This window comes from Miscanthus floridulus, chromosome 2, assembly GCF_019320115.1.
Source record: "Miscanthus floridulus cultivar M001 chromosome 2, ASM1932011v1, whole genome shotgun sequence".
Classification (NCBI taxonomy): Eukaryota; Viridiplantae; Streptophyta; class Magnoliopsida; order Poales; family Poaceae; genus Miscanthus; species Miscanthus floridulus.
The window spans coordinates 40,882,161-40,891,510 of record NC_089581.1 but is presented as its reverse complement, the minus strand read 5'-3'; the positions used below and the strand labels follow the sequence as shown (position 1 = coordinate 40,891,510).

The window sequence follows — 9,350 nt, the reverse complement described above, 5'->3', positions numbered from 1 at the left end:
AATGGACAGATCGACCTCAGGGCTTGGAAGAGGCAGTTTAAGAACGAACTTGGTCTTGTGTGCCACAAGGCTAAGCCAACAAGACAAGCTCTTCTTAATCAGTGGAGAGACAGTTATACTTAATGTATTCCCCCCTTTTGCTTTGGGCCTAGAGGCCTTGTAACGTTTCTTTTCTCTTTTTGTGCCTTGTACATTATATTCTTTCATTTAATTGAAAAGAAAAAAAATAGGTAGGGAATTCCCCTGCTGATTCGGTAAAAAAAAATAGCCGTTAGGAATCCAAACGGCCCAACTAAAACACCAGCTATTTAGTTTAGTTTATCTGTTTCAACCTAGCTAAAGCTGAGTCTATTAGCTGGATAATCCAAATACCTCAACTTAGGTTTAGCTAGGAGAACTTTTAATTGGATAAAGTTTAGCTTTGAAATTTTAGCTAGCTAAACTTTAGTTAGGTGGATCCAAATAGGGTCTAAATAGGAGTGGAGTTAGTAGTTAAACATAAAGAAAGTCAGTATATAATAATAATACCGCTCAATAAGTTTTGATGACGCTAAAATATCAATGACTACCAACTTGTTGTTACTAGTTAAGTACAGAACTATACATTTAAATGTAAAATATAATGAACATAAATACACATTGATTAGAACCTAAATATGCCCTAATATGATATGCAAAACAAGTTTAAATGAATCTGAATATTCTATTCTAATTGTGTTTTTTGTGTGATTCCGTTGTATGACAAGAATTTTTATTATATCTTTCTTACAAATATATGCTATACCGCACCCTAGCTCCACCCCCTGCATGTAAACCATCGCCGCCTCATTGCATGTTTCTTCCTTGTTTTTTAATCCCATGTTGCCGGATCTGCTCTGGTCCCACGTCACCGAGATACTCCTCACTCCTTTCCTCACATTGATCATCCTTCCGCTTCTATTCGCCATCTTCATGAGGCGTGCCGAGCCAGTGCCCTCCAATGCGGCCACGCCCTCCGGCGAGATCGAGATGGTAGTGCCCTCCAATGCGGCCACGCCCTCTGGTGAGATCGAGATAGTGTAAGCCCCACATTATATATGTATATGTACTGTACGGGCTGTACATGCCCTCTATCGAATAGAATAAAATAAATTGTATGTTGTGTATATTTTAGATATGTGTTTGTATGGGGTTGCATGATGAGCCCTGTTTGTTTTTTTAATCTGAGGAATGGCTCCCAACACATGCACCCCTCTCTTGTGATGCTCGTTGACGCTCGAAAAAACACACTCCAGGGTGTCCTAAGATGAACGTTAGTAAATCTCATCTCCTCATCCACAGCAAGCAAGGCAAGGGGCGCCAGTGGCTATACTAATCTGACTTTGTTAGGGTGCCGCTACAATGGCTCGGTTATAATATGGTTTAACTCTTTTATATAAAAAATCCAAAAATGTATAGTATTGGAGTAGTTCTCTACATTTTTAAAAATAATTTCTGCTGTTATCCGTCGACTGAAAGTCAGCCAAGAAAGCACGTCAACTGTCGTAAAAAAAAATCGAACCTTTATTGTCATTTTATTTTTCAAAAATTCACTAGTTATTTGTCACTCCGAGTACATCACAATTCACACCTGCCCCTTGCAGTTGCACCGCGACACGTAGCGAATTCCATGTCATGGTTGGAACAAACCAACCACAAAACTCTTACATCCATATACCTTCGATCCAAGTCGCATCACCGAAAGTCTGAAATCATCCACCGCCCATGTACACTTCGACAGCGCCGCGGCGGGTCCGTGGATGCGAGAAACCGAAACGCGGCGAGTTTGGCGCCACGACCGACGCCAGCGCACGCGGCGGCGACCGGGTCCGGGGTTAGGTAAGGCGGCCCGTCACCGTCCTCAGGTGCCCTCAGCCATAGCTTTCTCCACCTCTCCTTCCTTCCTGTCCATCGCCAGCTCAGGTCAGGTGGCCTCTACCAGAAGACCACGCACCTGACCTAACCAAAATCAGTTCGGTTGCGAGTCTAACCACCACAGCGGCCGCCATCGGCTGCCATCCAGGACCCCACGTCCGAGGTCGGCAAGCGGCCACATCATGTATCACGCTTCCCGAATCAAGCAAAGAAGCAACGAATTCAGCAGCAGAGACACAATGGTCCAACCAATTTTCAGGAGAAAATGCAGCAAACCAGGATCCATCATAAGATAGCAAGCAAGCAAGCAAAGACGAACAACTACAAAGCTGTTTGTTCCACGGGATGAACTGGGGAGAGGTGCGTTTCATAGGTTGCCTGGACAGAGGCAAAAGCGACAGTACATGGATACAGAGTTCAAATAACAGCTGCAAATGCTAGGCGACTGGCTCTACTAGGGGCCGGCCGGTTCTCACACGAAGGACCAGTTCACGAACATGAAGGCGAGGCAGTGCGGGGTGTCGTCGTCGCTCAGGACCTTCCACGCCACCGCCTGCTCGTAGGACACCGGCCGCCCCATGCTCGATACACACATGCCACCGGGGAGGTACGCGAAGCCCTGGAGTACACACAGATTCATGGTGTCATTAGCATTTCAGAGATGGTTGGCATTGGTAGAACCTAGGAGGTTGTAAGGAAGAGAGTGATTATTCGCATACCTGCTGCATAATCTTAGGGTACTCAGTGCAGAGCGCCTTCCTGCCATCATCATTCAAGGATCTTCTCAAGGGAGATGTCCTGGAGAGCAATCAGTGTCGTCTCCAGCATGTCGAGGCCAGCTTGGTTGCCAAAGGTGAACACAGGAGCAGCCTGAACTTATGGTTTCACAAAACTTACATAGCCAACCAGACAACACAATGCCAAAGTCACGAATTCACGAAACAAGCACGAACAACCAATTACCTTCAGGGAACAGCACATGATCGAGTCTGAGTGTTGCCACAGTGCTTTCAAGGAAGCATCAGTGCATTGGGTGTCTGTGCGAAGGAAGTTCATGCTCCAGTGTGAAACCTGAAATTTTAACACGACCAGAGATTACTAACTCATTGCACAATTGAACAGAGTATAATATGATTCAGACAGAATAATTGATAGGTCAGCCCATGCTGCCCCACCTCTCTAAATAATTCACAAAATTGATAACCAGATTCAGGAAACAAAAGAGTTTTACCTGTAGCTCCTGCCAATCCACCTCGCAAGCGTGTGTGCCTCAGGAGATCCTGGAGATTGCTTCATTTCAAGCTGCCCACCAAGACGGGAAGGAGCTATTGCCATGGCCACCCTCTGCACCGATGCCACCACAGTCCTGACATATTGCCTGGCCATTGCTGCAACGCTTTCCCGTAGGTGATTCTCATATGAGAACTGGAAAGCAATGGTCAGCACTAATCTTGTGTTGCAGGTGCTAGAGGCATCACTTGAAGCACGAGTAGTCCCACCAGATCCAACCTCAAGAGTAGATGCTAGGTCAAGTGTGCGTGTGCCTGATGGTGGATCCTGCCAGTTCATTGTTACCAACACATTCGTTAGTTTAGGCCATCACAAAGAGTAACACTACAAGCACAACAAAGTAGTACTAACCTGTCTTTGCATCCAGTGGAATGACACGGAAGCCTGAGGGCAGCAGTGGTGCATCATCAGCAAAAGATTCATCGAATGGGTGCAAAGACAAGCTGTGCACATGCACCAGCTGCATTTTCATCCAGCGCCACTGCACAACTGCAAAAGAATATACTTACTAATTGTGAGGCTGATGCAACAACACAACTGAAATGAAGACAAAGTGAAAATGCTATCTGATCATATACCTGCAGAAGATACATATCTCGTGACAGAACAACTTCAGTCATGGCAGAGGCTGTGTCCCTCAAGCCTAATAACCTCCAAGAACTGCAAACAAAAGTCAGTTTGATGAAAATGATCAGTCAATCAATGGTGTAAGGAATTATTAATTGAAATTAGCTAGAAATTACCTCTTCATGCTCTAAGGTATGTGCAAGCGGCAGAATAACCTGGCTGCCCATAAACCCACTAGCGCGCAAGCCAGGAACTGCATATGGACTAGCCCTCAGAGCAGCGGCAGAATAAGCATCAACACCAGGATCAGCCCATTCCGAGCGATGCTCCCTCAGAAATCGTACTAGTAGGGCAGGTGGCACATTCTACATTGAGACAAAGTCGTAACATCTTTGTTATAATCATGTTATATAACATCAAACAAGTGCATAACTGTAGCTAGAACTGGACAGATAGGAGTACAAACCTGAAGTAGCATTGATGCCTTAGCACACAGGATGCCACCTCCAATCGCAGTAAACAGCTGGGAGGAGTTGACATGAGAACCAATAAGTTTGTTTGGAGAAGAGTTGATAGCAATAGTAACATCCTCAGCACCGTCACTGCTCATCAGTGACCAACCATCATCTGGAAACCCATTGACAGCATCATTGAAACCCCTGTAAATTACGTTAAAGAAGTTAGAAGTGCCATGTGTATGGGTCCTGCCGATAAATTAAATCGGCACAAATGGTAAATGAGAACACATGAACACAGCCACAAACCTGCTAAGCCTCTGGCTAAATGTTCTCAAAACTGCTGGCTGGCGGCCCCCTCCATAGGGCATTTCCCCACTAGATTCATGTGCAATTTGCCTAATGTGACGCAGTGCCTGCATCATAGAAATAAGAAATCATGACTCGGTCATTCATACATCAGTGGCAAATAGTACTTGATACCAATGAATTACTGAGAAAGCAAGCATACAGCAATAGTTGTTTTCTGTGCAAGAATCTTCGGAGATTCATAAAGTGGTCTAAGGACCTCAGGCACACTCCAAGCCTACAAGAAGGTAAGATTGATCAGATGCAAGCACAAAAGTTTTTATTCAAGTCTAGAGATCTGGTTAAAGCGTCCAAATTGGACAGGACAATATTGATTCCACTTACATCTAAATCAACATGATCCACAATGTGAATCATGGAGCCACCTCCCTCACAAGGTCGAATTAAATAGCCACTAGGAAGCACATTGGCTCTGACAAAATTTGGAGTGTTGGGTCCTGATGGGCCTCCAGTCGATTGTGTCAATGATCTCTCACAGATCTACAAAACAACACAAGAAACAACAGTTACCAACTGTAAGCACAACAGATATCCTGAGAGGGCAATCAAGTAGCACCTAACATAAGCATACAAAGTTGCAGCACAGTTGTTTGATCCAAACAGAACAAGCAAACAGAATTGACAAGACTAACATAAATGACAACATCATAGCAACAAAAAAGAAGAAGCATTACCACAAGACTGCCATCCTCAAGACCACTAGTGTATCGGAGAGTCCAAAAGTCGCGCGGTGCCGCCAAAGTTGTCGGTGCGTAAGTCTAAAGAATGTGATGAAAGTAACAGTCATGTTAACGGGCAACATGGAGGACAATGATTCAAGAATGCGGAAAGCACTGTAACTTGTATGACAATGCTTACCTGCATGTAGATAAGCTCGATAGTTCCACCGTTACCCGTAGGGATAACATGGAGGATATCCACGCACCGGCAGTCGCGGTACCAAGAAGGGCGATCCTTGAGGATCTCTGCGACCTATGGACTAGTCAATTAGGGCATGTCTGCTGAATGGAAACATAAAGCTATGTGATGATGAAGAATGAACAAAAAACACACCTTTGTGGGCTCAAGGCTCACTAGGCCGCAAGCTCGGGCTGCTACGCCACTACAATTGTGCGAAACAGCGATGATTCCAATGGAATCCGGACCAGGCTGTAAAGGAATTCATGCTTTGAGTAATTGCCAAAACACAAATGAAGTAGGCAACACATGGCACAATTCTTTCTTTTTTTGTCCCAACAAGGGCATTACCTTCATCCCAACCATTTGCACCCAATCGACAGCAGTTCCTGTCGCTTTCGACAGGAACTCTGCCAAGGTCTCCTCAGCGATAGCTAGTAGACTGCCATAATGAAAAAAAAACTCCATCAGATTTACATGCATGCAAGCACAAAAGCAGTCTAAGAAATGTTGGGGGACTGAAATTACCCAGCTGGGTTATTCGCGTCCCGTTGAGGACGCGGAGCTGCTGGGTTTTGCTGTTGGTGGTGCTGACCACTTGTGACCACAGACTCACAGCTCGTGTCTGTGGTCGCAGCAGAAGGCTGCAAACATCATAACACACAGTATTAGACGTTGAAGCATGCAACAAGGTGCACATCAAAAGTTACATAAAACAGCACATTCACTTCTACATGAGACTTGGCAGCATTCAGCTGATTTATCTAGAAAAATACAAGCAAGATGGTTCTGGGGAATTAGCAAAGGAGATGGATCTCACATTGTGGAGCTGCTGTCGCATGTACCCATTCTCGTAGACGAGTCGGGAGACCTGCTTCTGCAACCTGTCATTCTCCTCCATCAACAGCTTGTTCATCGCAGTCAGCTTCCGGTTCACAGTCTGCAGGCGCGAGGCCTCCTTCCGCTGCTTCTCGCGGCATCTACCAATCAATCGCAAGAATCATCAGAATCCACTTGCAGATGAAGAAAGCAAGACAACAATTCCTGGCTCGCAGTATTCAAATGTAATTGCTCATTCTAAACATCGTATTCCAGCTACAAGACTGTGTGGCAGTAAAGCAAGCAATGGCTCACACTAACTCAGGCGTGTTAATTGGTTGCCCAACTGAAAATGATGTTTTGTTTCCACACTACCCAACATTGTGATAGGCACGGGGTATCTAATTAGATCCATTTATTTATCCATATACAGGGACATCGGCTTTTTTCTTAGAAATGCTAAGCAAATGTTGCTACTCCTACATGCGGAGAAAACAATAGTAGCACATGCGAGCAGCAAAAGACGCATCCATTACGCCTAACCGCGAGACAAACGAGAAAAACAAAATCTCACCAAAGAGAATTTGTAGTCCTATAGCTGCAGTACTCGATGTCAAGTTCCAGCTGAAAACCTGAGCTAATATGTACCGACCTCAAAACTCAAAAAACTAAAAGAAAAAACATATCATAGAAACCGATGACTCCAAACAAAAACAGACCAAGGGAGGGCCTTGTATGCTGGCAGCCAGTCCAATGCAAGAGACAGAACGTAACATCCTTGAAATCTAACCAGAGCTTTAGTACCAAAACCATTTCCCCCCACTTCTCTTTGTACTCAAGATGATTTCGATGGCTTACTTACATGAAAGCAAACATCCTAAGAATATGCGGCTAACAAGGAAGCTCGTTCCATTAATAATAAATTTAACCCAACCTAAGAAAGCAAGTAAGCAACCACTCAAAAAAAAGAGGGAGAGCGAAAGAGAGAAATTCCAGCCGCAGGAACGCATAATTCGACAACAAATAAGCGGAGGCATGAACAGAGCTGAGCTGAGATGATGGATGGAGAGAGAAGAAGGGCTGGTGGTTCCGGCGACGCACGCACCTGCGGTTCTGGAACCAGACCTTGATCTGCTTGGGCTCGATGTTGCTGAGTATGGGGCACTCCCTGATGATCTGCTGCCTGCGCAGCGAGCTGGGCTTGGGGCACTCGCTGTAGACCCGCTCGAGCGCCTCGACCTGCTCGGGGGTGTAGCGCACGTACTTGCCGGTGTCCACCTGCGGCGCCCCACCGCCGCCAGGCGACGACCGGTCCTTGCCGCCCCCGATCACCACCATCGCCATCTAGCTAGCACCGCCGCCCAAGGAGGAGGAGGAGGGGTTGTCGTCGCGGGGAGACGGAGAGCCACGGCCACGGGCGGCGCCAAGTCATAGCCTCGGGGCGAGAGCGCAGCCGCCCGACGCCATGGTGGTGAGAGGAGAGGAGTGGCGGTGGTGCTGGGGGGTGGTTGTTGCTTGCTTGCCGAGCGGCGGGGAGGGTGAGGAGGGGAGGAGCGCAAGGGAAAGGGAAAGCTAGCGGCGAGACGGGGATGGGCGAGAGAGAGAGAGAGAGAGAGGTGAGCGAGAGGCGAGTGGGGGTTGGTTAAATAGTAGCGGCAAATGCTCCTCAGCTCAGCTCAGCTGGGGTAGATAGAGAAAGATACATACGGAGGTGTCTTTTCAAATAATGTACTCGTATTTTCTTTTCCTCTTTATATTAGTCTTGTTTCTGAAATTCATCAGTTTCTTTTTCTTTTTGTCCGGTTACAAGCTAAGGTGACACGCATCACAGATGTAATGTAGCTCTAGTATTTTTCTTTCTTCTGTTATAAAGCCCTAGTCTTCTATAAAAAAAATGGTAACCTTTGAACATACTAGATATTTAGCATTAGGATTAGATCTACATAGAGTTTACGGTTCACAAATAAGGCAAACATAGGGCCCTTAGTGCTGGTTTAGTGAGGCGCTTATGATGGCTTCAACTCCACGTACTATAGCGCAGAGCTAGTGAAGTAAAAAAAAAACTGGCTCTATTAGCTTTCTCTATCCCCGCGCAGTAGTAAAAAATGCAGGTGAAACCAGAGGGCTGAGGGTCTCCACCAAAGAGAGTCTTACCGCCTGTTCGGCTGGCTGGTGCTGGTCAGCCCACTCACGTGGGCACTGTTCATATAAACAGTACCTTTTAGTCAGAATAATATTTTCTTTCATAATAATTTAGCTGAAACAGTATTTTAGTTTATTTTTTAGGCCAGCTGAACAGCCTATTAATTTGTGTCTCAGGTAAATCCATATACGCATTAAGCAATATTAACATCCATTCTATCAAAACACATGAACACAAACAACACATGTGCCTCTTATGACACCCGCAATGGCCGACTCATAAGCTATCTCTTAGCATTTTTTTCAGACTTTAATAGAAGAGAGAGAAAAGCCAGCTCTTGATCAAGAGCTAGGCTCATGCACATATTTCAAGATCATGCGAGAGTGTCATGTGGGGTTAATTATACTATGAGTCATTACTAAGAGCTAGCACTAATGGAGATGTTGGTTTAGAGCTAGTAACTGACTTATACCATTGCGGGTGCCCTTATATGTTTTCATGGCTCTGCCTTGCAAATGATTAGTTAGGATAGATAGAATTGCGCACAGGGGTAATATGTAATGTGGCAAGGTTTATTAGAGGTGCCAAGTGGCTTAACATATAAGTTTCCGATGCGAATAGCAGCCATGTAGGGAGCTTACATATTGGAGAAGCTCCTCCATGTCTCTATCAAGTTAGGTTGTTTAGGCTGTGTTTAGTTCGCGAAATTTTGGGAATTTGGCTACTATAGCACTTTCGTTTTTATTTGGCAATTATTGTTCAATCATGGACTAATTAGGCTCAAAACGTTCGTCTCGCGATTTCCAACCAAACTGTGCAATTAGTTTTTTTTCGTCTACATTTAATGCTCCATGCACGTATCGCAAGATTCGATGTGATGACTACTATAACACTTTTTGAAAAAGTTTTTCGGAACT

At 45.3% G+C, this 9,350-nt stretch overlaps 1 pseudogene; it reads right to left on the bottom strand.

Annotated features, from left to right (window-relative positions):
* Window positions 1-2,203: 2,203 nt before the first annotated feature.
* On the bottom strand, window positions 2,204-7,910 carry LOC136522474 (homeobox-leucine zipper protein HOX32-like; annotated as a pseudogene).
* Window positions 7,911-9,350: the final 1,440 nt, after the last annotated feature.